This window comes from Loxodonta africana, chromosome 1 (genome assembly GCF_030014295.1).
Source record: "Loxodonta africana isolate mLoxAfr1 chromosome 1, mLoxAfr1.hap2, whole genome shotgun sequence".
NCBI classification, from domain to species: domain Eukaryota; kingdom Metazoa; phylum Chordata; class Mammalia; order Proboscidea; family Elephantidae; genus Loxodonta; species Loxodonta africana.
The window spans coordinates 205169562-205191540 of record NC_087342.1 but is presented as its reverse complement, the minus strand read 5'-3'; the positions used below and the strand labels follow the sequence as shown (position 1 = coordinate 205191540).

The 21979-nt window shown below is 40.2% G+C and overlaps 1 long non-coding RNA gene across 13 annotated transcripts in view; it reads right to left on the bottom strand.

The window, feature by feature from the left end:
• LOC111752061 (uncharacterized) overlaps positions 1-21979 on the bottom strand; it is a 213825-nt gene that overhangs the window by 74530 nt on the left and 117316 nt on the right. For 12 of the 13 annotated variants that reach the window (XR_010323003.1, XR_010323006.1, XR_010322997.1 and 9 more), the window contains one exon: positions 15806-15909. This is a non-coding gene — a long non-coding RNA (uncharacterized LOC111752061). Of the gene's footprint in view, positions 1-489; positions 11229-15805; positions 15910-21979 lie in introns of those variants that run through there. The other variant, XR_010322998.1, reaches the window with a different exon arrangement.

The window sequence follows — 21979 nt, the reverse complement described above, 5'->3', positions numbered from 1 at the left end:
TTATGCTTTAAAAAGGAAAATTTTCTCTAATGAAAACCCATGTATGAGTTGGAATCAACTCCACAGCAATGGGTTTGGCTTGGGGTTTTAAGCTCGTGCAATTTACACTTCTTAAAAAGTATTTGCTACTCCAGAGCTAGAAATGGCAAAACATTGCTTTAGTCTGCATTTTATATTATCCCACTGTCTCTGACTCATTTTTATTTTTCTTCCTTAAATTAAAAGATTTCAAATGTCACTATCAGAAAACAACATCTATCAATCATTGCTATCTACTGAATGTTTTGAGCACCATAATATAGGCTTACATTTTCTATTTCTCTTGTGCTGTATCTTTAATAAATATTTTCTCAGTTTTTTTTCTCCTTTCCCTATTTCCTGTCTGCTTCAGTCCCCTACCATTTTCTCTGAGAAGACTTGGAAAATGGGCAATGAAAAAAAAAAAAAGGGAAAAGGGGAAAAACAACAAAAAAAAATGCGCTGCTGTTCCATTCGTTCCGCCCTGCCCCCACAAAAAGCTAATATTTTCAGGTTGACCGAAAGTTTAACTTTGTTATTTTTTTTTATTTTTCAAGAAAATCCAGCGTGACGTGGCACGTGTTAGTACCCTCTTACTTAACAAATTACATGTTTTTTTGACCTAAGCTAAAAGCTGTGCAAATCTCCCCTGTCTGTGTTTTCATTGTGTACAGATTTGCCTGGTATAGCCTCAGACATGTCTGTATTGGCACTCTGAAATTTAACCTCAGTCTCTCTGCCCAGAGCTCCTCTTGGTACCTCAAAACTCCGAGGAAGACACTATCCTCCAAAAAGGTGATATTTTCTGATGGTGAAACTGCCTTACTCTTGTATTTGTCATTAAAAATCTGAGATGTGCTGGGAGAAAATAACACCATGTGCGTGCAAAGCCAACATCAGGAAGGCTGTCATTGCCGTCATTATCATTTTTAGAAATATCTGATGTTTTTCTGTCATTATTGTCATCATTAGTTTTTAGAAATATCTGACGTTTTCCAGTGATTAAAAGAATTATCAGGGCTTTAAAGTTTTTCAGGGTTGGAAAAATCAAAATGACCATGAAAGACACCAAACCTAGCTCTCTTTATTTTAAGGGGCTATTTCATGGTTCACAGAGTTCTTTTTTCAGACTTCAACAGACTTTGGGGTAGAACACAACATGTTTCTAGATGCTGGCTCCACTGTGAGGATGATGGCCCCACTAAGGCTCCAGGAAAACACTGTCTTCTGGGAAAAATAATTTGGGATAGGACTTTAAAAAAATGCCCCAGAAGAATCTTGAGGGAGCCTCTGCTGCCCATTACTAAATGCACCCATCCTTTCTTTTCCTTTGGACACTTGCCTGGTTCGAGGGAAGCTTTTACACTGGGCTATGAACATTGAACTGGTCATGCCTGGGGATAGGCCCTTTCAGCCAAGCCCCTTTTCCTCTAATGTGCCATTTCATTTTCAAAAGGGAAGGATATTCTAGAGCTATAAATCTCTTCTCTTTCTTCACCCGCTTGCAGCCCCTGCCCTTATGTGGGGGCTACCTCTCGGAAGTTATTCAGAGTGGGCTGGGAGAGGTCAACCTGATGCACAGTTCCTGGCAGGTGGTCCCACACGGTAACTCAGGGCCTGGCCGAGACTCAGCCCCAAGGTGCTTAAAAGGCTCTCTCTGGAAAATAATGGCCTCTGTCTTTGTTTGCATCTCCAGGGCTGTCTATGACAGGCTTCGCTTTGTGACAGATTGCTGTCCAGACACTGACCCCGTGTATCCCCAGTCCGCCAGCCTCCCAACCCCAGTGTAGAGAAATTTAACATCATTCCTGAAAATAAGCTCTTTTTTACCTACAAAGGAAAACAAAAAAACAAACTCATTGTTGGCGGTAGCCATAGAGAGGATCCTCTAGGAAAGACCCCTGTGAGAAATACAGAGCAAACAGGTATTAAGATGTTAGACTATGGACAGCCATGGCTAATGTCCCTACCCTCACTCTTGCTTTTCCGCACGCTTTACTTGGATTCCATTTCACTCTGTCTCACTTTTCCATTTCCTTCTCAGGCACCCAACTTAGTGCATTATTTATCTTTATTATCTTTCAAAAATCTTTTTCCTTCGGATTCCTCTAGTTTTGCTTTTGTGTCACTTCTTTGATTTTCTTCTTTTATTTTTTTCTTTCTTCTCATCTACAGAGAAATCTGTGAGAGCTGGAACTTCATGGCATTGCCTTATTTTTCTGAGTCTTGCAAGTTTACCGCCTTTGACAGAGTGCAGTCTTGCCACTTTTCTATCACCTTCATTGGTAGAAAATACTTGAGTTTTCCTTCTCTGACAGGTTTTCACCTTACACAGATTCTGGCTTTCAAAGGTTTTACCTTAGCAAGACCTTATGCTAATCCTCTAGTGGATAAAAACACAAGGAAAGTTGATTATGCCTTCCTTTGCCCAGAGTACAACCATTTATTGCTTTCAGCATATGTGACAATGTTTGATGTATCTTTACATCCAGAGTGCTAATACAGTACCCTGCAATATCTGGAACTCTATTAATATTTGTTGAATGAATATATGAAAGAATGAGAACCTTCACACAAAAAAATAACAAATTCTCACTAGCTCATCAATTCTGGAAAGAGTGTATGGTATCTGAAGGGTAAAACAACAGCCAACAAGCAACAATATAAACAAACAGTTGTCTTGAGAGAAGGGGTAAGGAGGTGGCACAAAAGAGGTAGGTGGTACCCTACTGGGCACTATTGACATTTTAGGGGGGATAATTCTTTGTTCTTTGTTTTATTGACTATGCAAAGGCATTCGACTGTGTGGATGATAGCAAATTATGGATAACATTGAGAACAATGGGAATTCAAAACACTTAATCATGCTCCTGAGGACCCTGTACATAGATCAAGAGGTAGTCGTTTAAAGCAAACAAGGGGATATCAAGTGGTTTAAAGTCAGGGTTGTATCCTTGCACCATACCTATTCAATCTGTATGCTGAGCAAATAATCCAAAAAACTGAACTATAAGAAGAAGAATGGGGCATCAGGATTGAAGGAAAACTAATTAAAAACCTGTGTTATGCAGATGACACAACTTTGCTTGCTGAAAATGAAGATGATTTGAAGCACTTACTGACAAGGCTATAGCCCTGGGTATGGATTACACCTCAACATAAAGAAAACAAAAAATCCTCACAACTGGACCAATAAACAACATCATGATATATGGAGAAAAGATTGAAGTTGCCCAGGATTTCATTTTCCTTGGATCCACAATCAACAACCACAGAAGCAACAGTCAAGAAATGAGATAGCGCATTGCATTGGGCAAATCTGCTGCAAAAGACCTCTTCAAAGTGTTGATAGGCAAAGATGTCACCTTGAAGACTAAGGTGTGCCTGACCCAAGCTATGGTGTTTTCAGTCACCTCATCTGCATGTGAAAGCTGAAAGATAAATAAGGAAGACTGAAGAAGAATTGACACCTTTGAATTGTGGCGTTGGAGGAGAATATTGAATATACAGCAGACTGCCAAAAGAACGAACAAATCTGTCTTGGAAGAAGTACAACCAGGATGCTCCTTAGAAGCAAGGATGGTGAGACGATGGCTCACATACTTTGGATGTGTGATCACGAGGGATTAGTCTCTGAAGAAGGACATCATGCTCGGTAAAGTAGAGGGTCTGAGAAAAGAGGAAGACCCTCAAGGACATGGACTGACACAGTGGCTACAACAATGGGCTCAAGCATAACAACAATTGTGAGGATGGTGCAGTACGGGGCAGTGTTTCTTTCTATTGTACATATGGTCACTATGAGTCAGAACCAACTTGATGGCACCTAACAACAACAACTCTTTGTTGTGAGAGGTTGTCCTGTGCATTATAATATGTTTAGCAGCATCCCTGGCCTCTACGTACTAGACACAAGTAGCAATACCTCTCCTCTATTGTGACAACAAAAATATCTCCAAACAGTGCCAAACAAACACCCCCTAAAAGAGAAAATCACTCCCAGCTGAAAGGTACCACTCTAGATCCGCACTGTCCAATAGAACTTTCTGAACTGTCTCTGTGCTGTCTAATACAATGGCTACTGAGAACATGAAATGTGGCTAGTTACAATAGTAAAAATACACACCATAAAAAAAGAATGTAAAATATCACGTTAATTTTTATATCAATTTCATGTTGAAATGATAATTTGGATAAAAAAATTTTTTTTTATTGAGTTAAATAAAATATATTATTAAAACTAATTTCATCAGCTTCTTTTTGGCTACTAGAAAGTTTATAATTACATTATATAGCTTCTATTTGTGTTGTTGTTAGTTGCCCCTGAGTTGGCTCCAATCATGGTGAGCTTATACACAACAGATCAGAACGTTGTTAGTCCTGCACCATTTTCATGATTGTTCGTATTTTTGAGCCCATTATTGTGGCTATTGTGTCAATCTATCTCATTGAGGTTTCCCTAGTTTTTCACTGACCTTTTACTTTAGCAGCCATGATGTCCTTTTGTAGCTATTGGTCTTTCCTGGAGACATGTCCGGAAACCCTGGTGGCGTAGTGGTTAAGTGCTACAGCTGCTAACCAAAAGTTCAGCAGTTCAAATCCACCAGGCACTCCTTGGAAACTGTATAGGGCAGTTCTACTTTGTCCTATAGGGTCGCTATGAGTTGGAATCCACTCGATGGCAATAGGTTTGGTGTTTTGGTTTTGGGAGACTTGTCCAAAGCAAGAGAGCCAAAAATCTCCCCATCCTCACTTCTAAGCAGCCTTCTCATTATATTTCTTCTAAGACCAATTTGTTTGTTCTTCTGGCAGCTCATGATATATTCATTATTCTTTGCCAATACCACAGTGAGACCGCATCAATTCTTCTTATTCCCAATTATTGCTCACATTATATTTCTATCGGAAAGTGCTGCTTTAGACAGTCATTGCTTGGTTTTTGTTTTGCTTTCTCAATTTATTTTCTTCTTATTTACATTATCCTCATCTGTTCCCCAAGATAGCCATTGTTGCTATTTTCTCTAAACTAAGTTACTTTTGTGTAGTTCTCTTTTGATTTTGGGGTTTTATTCTGATATTAAATGAGGATCTGCTGAAGCTGGGAGAGACATGAGTAATTTCCATTTTAGAAAACTCCCTCTGGACATGGTAGGTGTCAAATTAGAAGGATAAGACCGGAGGTCAGGTCAAAAGCAGAGAATACCAGAAAGATGTTTACCTGTGTTTTATTGACTGTGTGGATCATAACAAATTATGGACAACGTTTTGAAGAATGGTAATATCAGAACACTTAATTGTGCTCATGAGGAAATTTTACATAGACCAAGAGGCAGTTGTTGGCACAGAACAAGAAGATACTGAGTAGTTTAAAATTGGAAAAGGTATGTGTCAGGGGGCTGTATCCTTTCACCACACTCATTCATTCTGTATGCTTAGCAAAGAATGTGGCAACAGAATTGGTGGAAGACTCATTAACGACCTGTGGGCAATAGGCAGGTGACACAATCTTGCTTGCTGAAAGCAAAGCACTTAATAATGAAGATCAAAGACTACAGCCTTCAGTAAGAGTTATGCCTCACTATAAAGAACACAAAAATCCTCATGACTGGACCAATAAGTAGCATGCTGATAAATGAAGAAAATATTGAATTTGTTAAGGATTTCATTTTACTTGGATCCACAATCAATGCCCATGGAAGCAGCAGTCAAGAAATCAAGCAATCTATTGCATTGGGCAAACCTGCTGCAAAAGACCTCTTGAAAATCTTAAAAAGCAAAAACAACACTCTGATGACAAAAGTGTGCCTGACCCAAGCCATGGTATTTTCAATAGCCTCATATGCATGAGGCTATTGAACAATGAAAAAGGAAGACAGGAGGAGAGCTGATGCATTTGAACCATGGTGTTGATGAAGAATATTGAATATACCACAGACTGCTAGAAGACCAAACAAATCTATTTTGGAAGAAGTACAGCAAAATGCTCCTTAGAAGCAAGGATGGCCAGACTTTATCTCACTTACTTTGGACATATTATCAAGAGGGACCAATCTATGGAGGATGCCATCTTGCTTGGTAACATAGAGGGACAGTGACTGCAACAATGGGCTCAATCAAACATACCTACTATTGTGAAGATGGTGCAGGACTATGCAATGTTTTGTTCTGTTATATATGGGGTCGCTATGAGTCAGAGCCTACTCAATGGCACCTAACGACAACAACAACGACATTTCGAGTTTATTATTCCTATCACCTTGAGTAAGTCTCTCCTTTTCTGACCCTTGATTTCTTTAGACATTAAATCAGTGAATTGTACTCAATGATTTTTAAAAGTCTCCAGCAGCTCTATAACTACAGGTGAATCAGCTATGTTTAACCAAGCCCAAGGGCTGAGAGCAGGCACTCTGAGGAGAATCAGTGCAGGCAACCCTCAGAACAGCAGCTGTGACTTCCAGTGCAAGGTCTGTGCTTTGCACTCAAACCCAGCTGGCTTCAGAGCATGAAGTGAACTCCCTAGAGCATGTGCCAGAGAGTCCTGCCTGGGGGCATGCTGATAGGAATTACTACGGGAAAAAAATTCCATAGTTAAATGAATTTGAGACTTACTGGGTTAAGCAAAACTAGAGAAGTCTCTTTAATGCTGGTCTTCTCAGAATGTTTATTATACTAAAGGGCGGCATGAATCTCAAAGGAGGTATAAGAATGCAACCTTTTCCACATGAATTTGTTTGTGGAACCTGTATGTTGCTTTGGATTTTATCCTGATAATAAATGAGAACTCGCCGAAGCCAGGAGTGACTAGAATGATTCACATTTTAGAGTGTTCTCTCTGGACATTGTGGGTGTCAGATTAGAAGGATAAGATGGGAGGTCAGGGGTAGGCTGAAAGCAGAGGCAAGCAAGAGACTACTGTAATTGTCTGAATGAGATTCTGAGGACCAGAAAAGGAAAGGCTTGAAAGATGTTTACATGATTAAATCAACATGATTTAGTGGTTAATGAAAGTGTACCCATATGGTCCCAGTTTCTGGTTTGGCAACTCAATGGATAGTAGTGGTTCCATCAAAAACTTTACAGCCTCTATAGGGACCATGGTCTTGGGAACATCTAGCTCAATTGGCATAACATAGTTTATAAAGAAAATATCCGATGTTCTACTTTGGTGAGTAGCGTCTGCGGTCTTAAAAGCTTGTGAGAGGCCAACTAAGAAGCTCCACTGGTCTCACCCCAGTGGAGCAAGGGAGAATGAAGAAAACCAAAGACATGAGGGAAAGAGTAGTCCAAAGGACTGACGGACCAGAAGTACCACAGCTTCCATCAGACTGAGTCCAGCACAACTAGATGGTGCTCGGCTACCACCATTGACAGCTCTGGCAGGGATCGCAATAGAGGATCCCAGACAGAAAAACAGAATTCAAACTCACACACACACACACACAAAGACCAAACTTACTGGTCTGACAGAAACTGGAGAAACCCTGAGAGTATGGCCCCTGGACACCCTCATACCTCATGAATGAAGTCACTCCTGAGGTTCACCCTTCAGCCAAAGATTAGGCCCATAAAACAAAATGAGAATGAATGGGCACACCAGCCCAGGGGCAAGGATGAGAAGGCAGGAGGGGACAGGAAAACTGGTAATGAGGAACCCAAGGTTAAGAACGGGAGAGTGTTGACATGACATGGTTTGGCAACCAATGTCACAAAACAATATGTGTATCACTTGTTTAATGAGAAACTAGTTTGCTCTAGAAACCTTCATCCAAAGTACTATTAAAAAAAAAAACAAACTTTACAGCCTCGTTAAGGAGACAGACATATAAACAAGTAATTACAAAACAATATAATGCATGAAAACTAGAAGTACAAGGTGCTGCGAGGGCGGGAGCCATAAGCATAGTCATATACTTGCACATAAACATATACAAAAAACAAATAGATGCAAGATTCAATATCTTTTTCCAGCTGTAATAATAGATGTAAACATGCTAATTTCCCACATTTTTTTTCAAAGTTTGGATCAGGGTTCAAGATTTAATTTTCTTCTTAAAAGACAAATTAGTTGTTGGGGAGGGGATTACAAAGTTATAAGAAGACATATGTGACAGAAAACCAAACCAAACCAACTCAGATGAAATCTCAATGAAGGCAAAGACCATGTCTGTCTTATTCACCCTAAATTCCTAGGCCGTAGTTAAAAGATCTGGCATAGAAATATTTATTGAACAATCTGAATTCCAGAGCATTCTACAGCTGTACCTGAACATTAAATATTGTATTAGGAATGATATAACATGATGCTATTTTTTTAACCAAAAACATTGCTTTTAGCAGCAGCAATGGGAATTCTTCTTTGGTAGTTGTTTCTCAATTTAGTTGTACTCCATATTCTAAACAATATTTGCTGTTGTTAGGGTGGCTTCTTCCATAGCTGGGGGGTGGGGCCAGAGGCAAGGATAGGTTGATCGTGCCTGAGTAGTCTTAAAGGATGGGGGCAGTGGTGGTTCAGCGGTAGAATTCTCACTTCCCGTGCAGGAGACCCAGACTGGATTCCCAACCAATGTATCTGAAGCACAGCCACTACCCATCTGTCAGTAAAGACTTGTGTGTTGCTGTGATGCGAAACAGATTCAGTGGAGCTTCTAGACTGAGACTAGGAAGAAAGGCCTGGCAATTTACTTCTGAAAAATAAACCAATGAAAATCCTGTGGATCACAAGGGTCCGATCCTACTGTACACAGGGTCACTGTGAGTCGCCACCGACTCCACTGTAGCTGACAACAGCAGTTTTGGGGAAGGTCTCTTAAAGGTGTGATAAAAGCCCCATAAGCTATACTCAGGTTTTGTTTTTTTTTTTAGTGACTGTGGGTCCCAATATATCTCCTATTCTTTCACAATTGCATTCTGAATTTGGTTAAATAATTAATTAGTTTCAAGGAAACAGCCTAGTACTTTGTTCACGAATTACACTTTTAGGAATTATCTATATCTTGGAAACTAAGGAAAGCAAAAATTAGGAAACTAAATTCCTTTTTGATACAGTATTGATTCTAAACTTATAGCATCCTAAAACCTGACTGGATTTGTAGTAGTACAATCTCTATTTTTATCAGCTAGTTATAAATTATTAGAAGAATCTGAATTACATTTCCTTTATCATATCTGTCCCTTCATCCTCTATTCTGCCAATCTGTTTAAAGTAACATATAGGTTCTTGCTACCCAAACTGTGGTCTATAAACCAACAGCATCAGCATTATGAGGTCCCATTGGAAATGCAGAATCTCAGGCCCCTCTCCAGATTGACGAAACAAAAAATATCTAGGTAGTTTGTACACACATTAAAGAGTGTTTGATACAGACAATTCTTGGCTGGTCATGTAAATAGGAATGCAAATGAAAAGACAAATGTTTCATTTTAGACATTTCTCTTGACTTCATCCTTGTTAATATTTTCAAGAACCAATCCAGTGTGGTTGGGTTTTAGTTTAACTTCTGTCACTCGCTAGTAACAATCAGTTCACTTCCTACAAGGAGAAGGGATGGTAATTCATAAATTACAAGGGTAGACTGAATGTCTCAGGGTGCTCTGATGCCTTGACCAAATTATGTGCACAAGGAAGAAGCCAACTGAGAGGCCTGGAATGTGGAACTAGGCTCTGGGGAGAGAGAACCCCGAGAGCAGCAGCTGCAAAGAAAGGCAGCAGGGAGGAATTTCAGTCTGGCAAGTGGGTATGTTGTCTGAAGGGTAGGACAACAGCCAACAGGTCACAATCCAAGTAAACAGCTGGCCTGGGGGGAGGGCTGAGGAGGTGGCACAAAAGAGGTTGGTGGTACCCCACTAGGCAAACAGAAGCCAACAGCAGGGGAAAGGGGAAAGGTCATACCCAAAAATTCAGACAGTCTGGCAGTGCCAGGGAAATCTCTCCTCAGGAAAGAAGGCACCAGAAGTACTAGCCAAATTCTTTAAAAAAAAAAAAAAGAGTAACAAGCAGAGATAAGCGTATTGGTAAAGGCTAAGTTGCTGGAATTTCTGTTGAGACCTAAACTGGGCTCTAATTCCTCACTTACTGAAAACTTTTGATATATTGACTGGACAGATTATCTGCTTTCCTACTCTCTAGGTATAGAAAAATGTGGCATTTTATAAAAGAAAAATTGTGGTTAAATTTTGGATAACTTTAGTTTTTTTTCTGGATAACGTGTTTCAAAAAACTTCAGTCACAGTGATTCCTCAAAAAGATAAAGATAAAATTACCATATAACCCAGCAATTCCACTCCTGAGTATATACCCAAAAGACTTGACAGCAGAGACTCACAGATACTAGTACGCCAGTGTTCATAGCAGCACTACTCACAACAGCCCAAAGGTGGAAACAATGGATAAATGATAAACAAGATGTGGTGGATACATGCAATGGAATATTATTTAGTCATAAAAAGGAATGAGATTCTGATAAATGCTATTGTATGGATGAGCCTTGAAAATATGCTAAGTGAAATAAACCAGTCACCAAAGGGAAAATATCATATATTCCATTCAAATGAAGTATCTAAAACAGGCAAATTCATAGAGACACAGTAAAATAGTGGTTACCAGGGGTGGGGGGAAGTGGGAAATTGAGAATTATTGAGTAACACACACAGTCTCTATTTGGGATGATGAAAATGTTCTAGAAATAGATAGTGGTGATCGTTACACAAAATTGTGAATGTACTTAATGCCACTAAGTTGTACGCCTAAAAAATGGTAAATTTTATGTTATTTATGTTTTAAGTAATAATGATGAAGCTTGCTTACTTTGGACATGCCATCAGGAAAGAGCAATAGCTGGAAAAGGACACCCCAACCTATTGCTGTTAAGTCAATTCCGACTCGAAGCGACCCCATAGGGTTTGTGAGGCTATAAATCTCTACAGAAGTAGACTACCACATCCTTCTGCCTCAGAGCACCTGGTGGTTTCCACCATCGAATCGCCAACCTCTCGTCTAGCAGTCGATTGCTTTTACCACTGTGCCACCAGGGCTTCTTACAATAGGACATCATGTTTGGTAAATTAGAGGGTAGGGGAAAATGAGGGGGAGTGACACAGTAGCCACAGCAATGGACTCACACATACCAATGATCATGAAGATGGCCCAGGACTTGGTGACAATTTCTCTGTTATACATAAGGTCGCCTGAGTCGGAGCCAACTCGACAGCACCTAACAATGTTTTATCACAACAAAAAATTAAAAAAAAAAAAACTACAGTCACTCTTGGGAATACCCTACAAAAATATTATCTCTGCATTATATCATTTGTCTGCAAAGATGGACAAAAGCGCCTGAATGGGCCATCTATACACAAATACAAGATGGGCAACATCAGAAGATGACATATCCTTTTCCAGATTTGGGACCCCTGGTTGGAGGGTGATTTACACGTCAGTCACAGCGTGTTGGTCAATGTTCCAGGCTGTCAGCTCTGCACCGCCCTGCTCTTCTTTAACAAGTGCCATCAGAGCTCAGGCTACACAGGGCATTGAAAGGTTAGTAAAAGACCATATTGTGTTCCTCTTGCTGCAGGAAAGGCCGCACTAATTTGGATTGTGACTTGGCTTGTCCTCCCCCCACTCATCCTGAGGTCTGAGCTGAGTTTGTGTCAATCAGTGGTGTCACATCATTCCAGCCCTGAAGGACGGTGTCCTGCCCAACTCTTGAAGCAGTTTTAAGATCTTTTTTAATAAGACAGCCGGGGCAGTGTTGTGCGATTCTGCAGCGTCAGTACCAATGCTGATAACAGTCACCACTGCATCTTTTTGTAGACTTCTGGAAGGCATGTGTCATGTCCAGGGCATTTAATTTGTACACTAGGTGATGGAAGGGATATTAAATATAGAATCAAAAAGCCTGGCTTTGAGTCCTTCCCCTGCTACTTACTTTGTGCTTCAATTTCCTTACCTATAAAATAAAAATATCATCTATCTTTCAGTATAAATATAATGTGTGTGAGATCACTTTAAAAGATATTATACAAATCGAAATGGAGTATTACTATGATTGCTTTAATATTAAAGGGAGGAGACGTCTAAACCAAAGATCAAATGCCATGGAATCTGAGAGAATGTAGGTCACAGTCAGACGTTTCAAACTCAAGTGCTATCTGAAAGCCAGGATTGTCAAGGATCATTAGAACTGGGATTATAATGTTTGCTGTTTTGTAGTAGCAAGCATTAATTAGGTTTCCACTACGTATGAATGGTTACCGCTTATAAATAATAGCTGTAATTGCCAAATAAAACTCTAATAGAAATGTTTTCTAAGCTAATGATGCAGATGAACACAAGTAAGCAAAGCACAGCTTTGTATTTTTTCATAGTAATGGCTGGAACGAGTCATCTCTGTGATGTGGCCCCACCTGGAAAAGGCATGGTCTCTTCTTTTCTCCTTTATATGGAAACTTTCCCCCGTTCTCTTGGCTTTAGGAGATGACAACAGTGGCTATACACTCCAAAAATTTCTCTCTTCTTATTCTCCTTTCTCGTCTTCTTGAGTACTGATTACTCCCTTGGGTCTCTTTTCTTCTGATCCTTGCTTCACTAGCTTTTATTTCTAAATGTTCTATTTTCACGAATCTTTCCCACCTCTAAGCCAAAAACCAAACCCAGTGTCGTCAAATCGATTCCGACTCATAACAATCCTATAGGACAGAGTAGAACTGCCCCATTTGGCTTCCAAGGCTGTAAATCTTGACGAAAGCAAACTGCCAAATCTTTCTCCCACAAATTGGCTGGTGGGCTCAAACTGCTGACTTTTTGCTTAGCGGCTGAGAACTTTAACCACTGTGCCACCAGGACGCCTTTCCTCCACTCTAGTCTCTGCCAAATCAAGAGTAGAGTCTCCTGAAGGGTCTTATCTCATTAAAAAAGTGTGAAAAGGATGATTCCCCCTTATTGTCTCATCCTTTCCTTCTGAAATTTTACTGGCAACTGGCCATATTTTGCCTTCATTAAAAGAAGTACTAGGATAAAGGAAGCATGTAGCTCTATCTAACATGTTGAAGTATGTAGATATGATGAAGGACGGTAACAGCATTATTCCCATCTTTGATGAATCAGGTCTACTAGCACGATTGTCATGTGAATTACAGAGGTGTTTTTCATTCCTTAGAGAAATGTCTTATTTGGAAGGGGGACATGTTTGAGGGTGGCATTAGGATCGAAAATAATGTATCTTTGCCATAGTCTGCATTCATATACTTGATGGCATGTGTTGGCTAGGCTGGATGAGGGCAAACTGATGAGTGGAAACATAGGACAGTGATTCTAGCGGCACTTGTGTGTTATTCTCTGAGAAGTCTCAAGCTCTCTAAGTTTTCTTTCCCTTCCTTGATTCAGTGTAAACCGCCGAGTTGACTCCAACTCCTGGCAACCACCTGTGTGTCAGAGCAGAATTGTGCTCCATAGAGTTTTCAATGTCAATCACCAGGCCTTTCTTCCAAGTTGCCTCTGGGTGGACTCAAACTTCTTAGAAGCCTAGTGTGTTACCCATTTCCACATTCTTAAACATGCAACTTGTTAGGTGCCGCGGAGTCCATTTTGACCTCCTTGCAACCCCATGTGACAGAGTAGAACTGCCCCATAAGGTTTTCTAGGCTGTAATCTTTATAGGAGAAGAAGGCCAGGTTTTCTCCTGCAGAGCTGCTCGGTAGGTTCGACCCTCCAACATTTTGGTTAGCAGCTGAGTGCTTATGTAACCATTACGCCATTAGGGCTCCTTCTAACCTTTTAATCCAGAGTTCAATCACACTGCTTGAACAGAGAGACCTGAGCCACCTCCTCTGCTAGGTCCCACCTCACTAGACTCAGAAAGACAAGTCTTGGCATTTGGATGGTAAGTGGCTTACTACATAAATATGACTTTCTTAGCAAATGTATATTTATTTGTGGTAATATTCCTTTGGGGCCCTCAGGGTCTCCTAAAGATTATGAAATAATCCCTTTTCTTACAATGTAGAAGCTCTTTCAGTTTTGTAGAGGATAAAATTGGCTGAGACCTACAGCATTTGTTCCTTTTTGGTCGCAGATTAAAAGGACCAGGGTCTCAGCCAGAAATGGCACAGGCAGAGTAGTCAGTAGGACTGGAGAGTATGATGAATTTCAGATATCTGCAGCCCAGAGAAAGTGACTGTGATTTCCTATGCTAGGCAGAGTCCCTGTTCCTACAATTCGAATATTCGTGTTACAATGGGATATGTATGTCCTCATTATACATTAAACCAGTAATTACATAGTCCTGGTTTTCATAACCATTTTAAATTATCGTTCTAGAACCTATTCATCATCGTTATTAATAGTGTGAATGATCAGCTCTTAAAGAAACGAATTTAAGAATGAGTTGTGTATATATGTATTTGTGGTTCATATCTCATGAAAATTGAAACCAGCAGCAGATTTGGTGAAAATCAGAAAATAGGCCAAAGACAATACTAATAATTGCCGGTTTTGAACATCAAACTGATAGTTCATGGTTCACATTCTTTATATCTAATATTCACAGCAACTTAGGAAGAAGTATTACATTCCCATTTTTCACATGGTTAAACTGAGGCTCTGAAAGGTGGGGTGACTGGCCAGGCCATTTCCTTACTGATTTCTGCCTGACCCCCAAAGCCTGTGTTTTTTCCATTATGCCAACTATACTGCTGGTCTCAACTATTTTTGTTTGTTTGACTTCTAAGATTAATCTACATTTGTCTGAAAATAAAAAGCTAATTCCACAGTATGTAGCAGCAGGCGGTGAAGCATATTTTTAAGGGAAGAGAAAATTAAGTTAAATTAGGAAAATGAAAGAAATGGATGCAAATTTTACAATGACTTTGAATTGGGGGGAAAAAAGCAAAGGAAAGAAATTCTTAAATTATTTTTAAAATTCTTCTGATGTAGTGAAGGTAGGTAGAAATTATAGTTTTTCAAGAAGTCATTTTTTCTTTTATTCTAAAAATACGTTGCATTCTTGTAAGCTTACCAAATTTAAATATTCATTCATTTTAACATTTTTAATACGGTCAAGAAGAGTTTAATGGACTGCATTTGATTTTATGTAGTTTCTGGAATTTTTGACATTATTGATTTTTTTGCTTTTATTCAAAAACAAATACATTGTGTCTACTGGAAATATATAAAGTGCTTGCTATTTAAAAGGAAAGCTTTCTTTCTACTCATTAAAGAACACTGAAAAAGATTCTAATGAATTGTGAGTTAATTTACTTCTGACCCTTAGGAACATGAAGTCTTAAGGCATATTTTCTTTACTTCCAGCAAGACCCATTTCCATGCAAATCTCTACCGTAGTGAGTTTCTGGTTTGGTTGTTTGAGACAGCACTCTGAGTATAGGGCTGTTACCTGGGGCTCTCTCGGGATGTGGTGTAGCGGCTGAGTGTCCATATTGGAACTGCCAATTCTTTTGATGGCCCCGCCCATTTCACTACTATTGGGCCACACTCTTAATCAAAGTCACTTCAAAGACCCCAACAGATTGATTCACATGTGAATGCTACCCAAACTGTCTTCCAAAGGAGGAGGGCTTCTAGTCTTACGTTCCTTTGAACCTACTGTTGCTCATTTACTAGTATTTACTTTGCATGGCCTATAGCTGAACCATGGAAATTGGAAAACAAACTCCTATTCAGCAAGTCATGTCAAAGGTGACTGCAGAGCCAGAGAGTTGACTGTGGGACAGACATTCTTTCTGATGAGGAGGCCTCTTCTGCAGCGCTGCTGTCTCCACAGTTACATACCTGTCCATAGAAGCCTTTAGTTTATCTTGTCTATGTGGGAAGTCTGAGACTATGCCATCAATCTGGGAGATGAGAGAGATGCCCATTTGACACTCCAACAATGGCTGTACGGCACAAAAAAAAAAAAAAAAAAAATTTAGCTGGACCCTGAACAAAGTTCTTTTGAACCGTACTATGGTCACAGAGAAACATATTTTGTGCTCTGTCAAACACACACTTTAGCAAGCATTTCCATTTGAGAATATAAAATGGGTACTGTCCAAGGACGCTGTGAAGAACGGGGCAGAAAATAACTACATCCCTGAGTTTTCTTATGGGGAAAACTCAGATTCCCCAGAGTGATTCACCTACAGCATGCGTCACTGCCTAACAGTCATTATGGGGAGTGTATTTCCTGTTGGTTATTCTTATGACAGGTTCAGAAAAGGGGTGCAAAAATGTCATATTTGAACAAGTTGTAGTTCTCTGGTTCCCAAACCAGAGGATAGTATTATTAGTCTGGATTGCACAACAAAAAACGTGAAAATTTTTCAGGGATACGTTCAAACCTATATTAAAGTCCTTTTAAATGCGAGAAACAAGAACCCAGATTGAATTATATGTTTTTTTCTTTCCTGAGGGAAAATGTTTTGTATATGCGTTTCTCATGATCTGATGTTGTAAGGTTCAATTGTGAGGCTACATGTGAAAGCACCTTAAAAAGCATAAAGTGCTTGCTGGACACCATCACTACCATCATCATCGCCATTGCCATTGCCATTATTTGCTAACAGAGTCCTTCGTAAACCTAGCTGAGTGCTGTGTCTGTGAGGCAAGCCTATCCCATTTGAGCGTCACTAGAATTGAAATGAAGACGAAGCTTTTCTTATGGGAATGTCCTTGACTAAGGGATTTGCTGCCAGACTCAGACTCACAGACCTCCAGCCAGTTGACCTTTAGGGCAAGGTCCAAAGTCCATCTGTTTACACAGACTTTTACTCCGTGGGGGTGAATTTGAGAAGAAATTTCTCAAGATGTGATACGGAGGAGAGACGTGAATGTGAATGTTTATTTAGTGCTCTTCTCTTCTTAACATGTACTTTATAAAGATTCCAAATACCTCACAAAAATAGACCAATATGTTCATTTAAAACGACACACAATATTATTTGCAAGTCTAATTGAATAAATTATGTTAAATGAAAGGATAAAAATGCAAAACTTCAATAAGCTCAAATACATTATCTCGGGAATAATGCATTGCAGTTTAAGCTATTATGTTTTAATCACCATTCGCATCTTATTACAGCTGAAATAAAGGCAAGTAAGGGAGATTAAAAAAAAGCAAAGTATCCACTAAGAGGTCCTATGGTGAGTTCATTGCCAATAACAGTGATCTCACGTGTCTCTCTCTGCAGAATGTCTCCCTACCCTTCAGCGTTGTTGCAGAAGTTGTCTGCAAGGCTGTCTCCACACATGGTATCCTTCAACTTGTGTCCAATGCCTCTTGCTAAGGCTACAAAATGTTCTACACACATAATCTCATTTCTCTTGGTTATGTCACTATGGGGTGGTGTGTATGGTCATGGGAAAGGGGAAGTATACGTATTTTGTCCAAATAGTTGGGGATATACTATATAAAGAAACTGTATATCCCATTCTCACTTCTTGTTGCCGATTACACACATGCACTCCCCCCAGGGTATACTTCTTAGAATTTCTTCATTAAACTATGTGCAAGTGATAGTAGATTTGAAAATTTCCCTTGTTACCATTTCATTAGCTAAAAAGTAAGTGGTGGTGCAGTTAATGCACTTGACTAATAATTGAAAGGTTAGAATTGGAGGTTCAAGTCCACCCAGAGAAGAAAGGTTGGTGATCTACTTCTGAAAAATCAGCCATTGAAAACCATATGGAACACAGTTCCATTCTGACGCACATGGAGTTGCCACAGGTCAGAATCTACTCAACGGCAACTGGTTTAGTGACTACATACATTTTTACAGAATAAGTGGGAAAATCTAACCCAAACACAACTTTCCTCTATATCAGCCTAAGTTTTAATCCACCAAAGCACTCTTTGCCCATGAACATACACATCTGTGTGTAGAGGTGGTAGGGGAGAAGGTATGGATGTGATAGAGCAACTTTTAGTATATGGAAATGAGATAAATAACCTTCTGTGTCTAAATAATATTATAGATCTTTAAATTTGTCTATTCAAACTCAGGCTTAGCTTTGAATCTGCATTTCTCTCCTTCTTAAGACAAATCTGAGCACTGAGCTACACTGGATGTCTACTGAAAATGGCTAGTTCAGTAAAAACTAGTAAAAATATCTGACATCGATGGGGCATCTCCATCGTGCACGCAAAACCCTTAGCACTTGACTCACATTGCTTCTTTTTAAATACTTCAAAAGAGCCCCATGAGGTAGGTGCCGTTATCATTGCCATCTTACCTAAGATAAAACGAAGCCTAAAGAGCCGAAGTAACCGGCTGAGAGGTCATCTAGCTAGCAAACGGGGAGCTAGCACTGAAAGCCTTGTCTCCTCGACTCCCAGCCTGCATTTGTACCCACTGGGCACCCAGTGAATTGGGTGAAGCAGCAACATTCACAGAACTGGGGACACTGTCGGAATCGACTCGAAGGCAATGTTTTTTTTTTTTTGGTCCGAATTAGTGAGGAGACCAATTTATCAAAGGAACAACTTGGGACATAGCTAGACACAAACTAATGCTTGGCCAAAAACGTGGAATAACCCAGGGAATATCTGCCAGAAACAAGCCAGTGGTGATGTGCAAAGATCATTTGTTATTTGCACAATAGTCGTTTGTAAACAAATGGAGACTGATAGGCACTTAAACGTTTTGCCCTCCAGTCAAACAGGCTGAACACTCTCTTGAAAAAAATCTGGTTCACATTATGAATTTGTTTCCCACATAGATACCACCCAGAGGTCTACTGGCTCAGTCAGTGTTCTGAGAAGCTCCAGATTGGTGGTTTGGAGAGTAGTTAAGTCTCAATGCATCTGCCTTTCCAGTCTGCATTTGAGTTCTGAATGTCATTGTCTCCCACTGGTGATATGCTCGTCTCTAAGGGAATCAAAGTGGTTAAGAGCTCAGCTACTAACCAAAAGGTCAGCACTTTCAATCCACTAGCCACTCCTTGGAAACCCTATGGGGCAGTCCTACTCTGTCCTATAGGGTCGCTATGAGTTGGAACTGACTTGATGGCACCTAACAACAGCAAAGGGAATCAAAGACTGGAGATTCTAGTTTCTCTCCCTCTCACACTTTTGACTTTGCACGTGATAGAATGCACACCTACCCCTGCCAGCAACAGGTGCAGTGTGGGGAAGAACACCATTCCACAGATAACAGGCATGCATATGTCTGGTGGATTTAATTAGACACAGTGCCCATTAACAATTTCTGCAGATGTTCACATTAAATCAGCTGAGCTAATTTTCTCACACTCTTCTGTTCAGCCTATTTTCTCTTTCCCAAGTGTATCTACTCTCTCCTTAATCTTGCAATGCCTACATGCAGGCAAGCTTCCTTCTGCTCCTAGAATTCAGATATTTGATTCATTGTGGGATGCTGAAGAGTTATGATTTCTAGTAGACACTTAGTCCTCATTGTAAAATGCTTATGGTTCATGGGTAAGGCCCTTTTTTTGGAGGGTAGGGAAATAATGGCTCTGTCTAGCTGGGGGCTCCAGTCTCTGACACAGAGAATGTGTACACTGGGTTCTCTGAGACACACTGGACCATCCAAATGAATAATTAGAACAGTGGTTTTGTTCAGCTCTAATTGTCTTACACAAATACTTTGCTAAATCAAGTTCTTGGCCCCAGAAAGCCAATGCTTTTTCTAAGAAATGCAACTTATTCCAAAAAGGTGTCTTAGAATATGCCTTTTGTTGTTGTTATTGTTTGCTGCCATGGAATTGGCCCCCAACTCATGGCAACCCCATGCACAAGGAAACAAAACACTGCCCTGTCCCGTGTCATTCCCATGATCGATTAAGGATCGCACCGTTATGACCCATAGAATTTCATTGGCTGATTTTGGCAGTAGATCATCAGGCCTTTCTTCCCTGTTCATCTCAGTCTCCGCTGGGTCCTGTTCAGCATCATAGCAGCGCACAAACCATCACTAACAAGTGGTGGCTCTGCATGAGGTGACTGGCCAGGACTCAGACTTGGGTCTTTTGCTTGGAAGGCAAGCATTCTACCACAGAACCCTCAGTGCTCCCATAGAGTATGTCTACATAGCTGAATATGCTGGGTTAAGAACACAGTGGAGGGAAGACTTGAAGGAGGAATGAAGAGACTTGAGTGCTTGTCTCATTCTCATCCCTATCTGGGTAACCTTGGCAAGTCACTTCACCCCTCTCGGACTTTGTTATCTTCCTTTATAAAGTGATGGGATAGGCGGTTTCATTTTTAAGGTTTTTTCTAACTCAGAAGTTTTACATTGTTTTTCGTAGCTAAATTACATTGTACGGTGCAAACGGTTAAGTGCTTGATTACTAGCCTAACACGTCCAGAGGTACCTCAAAAGACAGGCTTGGTGATATGCTTCTCAAAAGGTCACAGCCTGGAAAATCCTATGGAGCAATCAAGTTCAACTCCAACACATGTTGATGGCAACTAACAGTGACAACAACTCTCTGCCCTGCAAGCATGGCTCAGCAGCTATGGAATAGCATTAGAATAACACGTAGTCATTGAACTTTACGTGTAGCGATTCTTTTAACCCTCACAATAGCTCTACCAGACAGGTATGATTATTTCCATCTTATGAAACTCACTCCCACACAGGCAGATTTCAAAATAATATTTCTAAAATAAAAAGCGATCTATAACAGATCGGTATTGACACAAGCTCAGAAGGAAGGTCTAAAATACGGCATATGCAATGTGCCCATTTTGCTTTCCTTTCCTGTCTCCCTGAGCCTCAACTACCTCCATAAAATGGGTGTATCCTACCTCTTCAGAGCAGAGGGCCGGGGCAGATGAGTGCTTCAGGCTGTTTCCCTCGCCCACGGGTCTCTTCTCATTGGCTGTGCAGAAGCTGGTTCTTAGGAAATCTAGGAAAAGTTCCTCTTAAGAAGGAGCATTCCTAGGCCATCTAGACATTAGACGATTGGTACATAGAAGCTGTCTGAGCTCAAGTGCCAAACTAGCATTTCGGAAGTCTTAGAACCTCCTTTGATGATCGAGGTGAGGCTGGAGAGGATGACGGAAGACCTGATATAGTCTCAGCAAGTAATTTACACAGATTTGAAGCAAACGTTAAGGGTTTCATATGCATAGTCTCCAAGGTAAATATCATGTAGATATATTTTTTTTGTTTATTCCTTCTTTTTGCTTGCTTGTTTACGTGCTACCTTGTCACTTTCACGTTACTATTATTTTCAAGATGGTGTAACGTTTCAAATCAGAGGTCACTCCGAAACCCATCTGGCACAGCCTTTTCCCTTTAAATTACCTAATATCGCACGGTGGCCGCCAGACTTCACATTTCAAGCCGAGGGCTGGAATCGGAGGTTGGTGTTGACAGATGAAATACATTGACGGGACAAATGTGTTTTTATTTTGCATGAGTAAATATGCACATTGCACTGGGCCTAGTGAAAGGATTCTCAAAGTCTCCTGGAAATCATCAGAATTAAAACAGCAAAAAGTATTTTAAATGAGCCAGATCTAGATAGGTAGGTAAACCAAAACCAAACCAAACCCAGTGCCGTCGAGTCAATTCCGACTCATAGTGACCCTAGAGGACAGAGTAGAACTGCCCCATAGAGTTTCCAAGGAGCGCCTGGCAGATTTGAACTGCAGAGCTTTTGGTTAGCAGCTGTAGCACTTAATCACTATGCCACCAGGGTTTCCAAATAGGCAAGTACTATTAATTCAATAGTATTTGCTCAGTTTAAGAGATCTAGATGGGAAATTTCATGTTATGCCCTAGAACATGAACAATGGGGTTAGATGAAAGTCTCCCTGTACCGCAAAATCCCTGCCATATGAAAAACATGGCTAATGAACAGGTTTATGTAGAAATTTCATCTTCTTTTCATGCATATTAACCATGCTGAGTACAGGATGTTGTTGTTGTTAGCTGTCGACACCACGTACAACAGAACAAAACACTGCCCCGTCCTGCATGGTCCTCACAATTGTTGTTA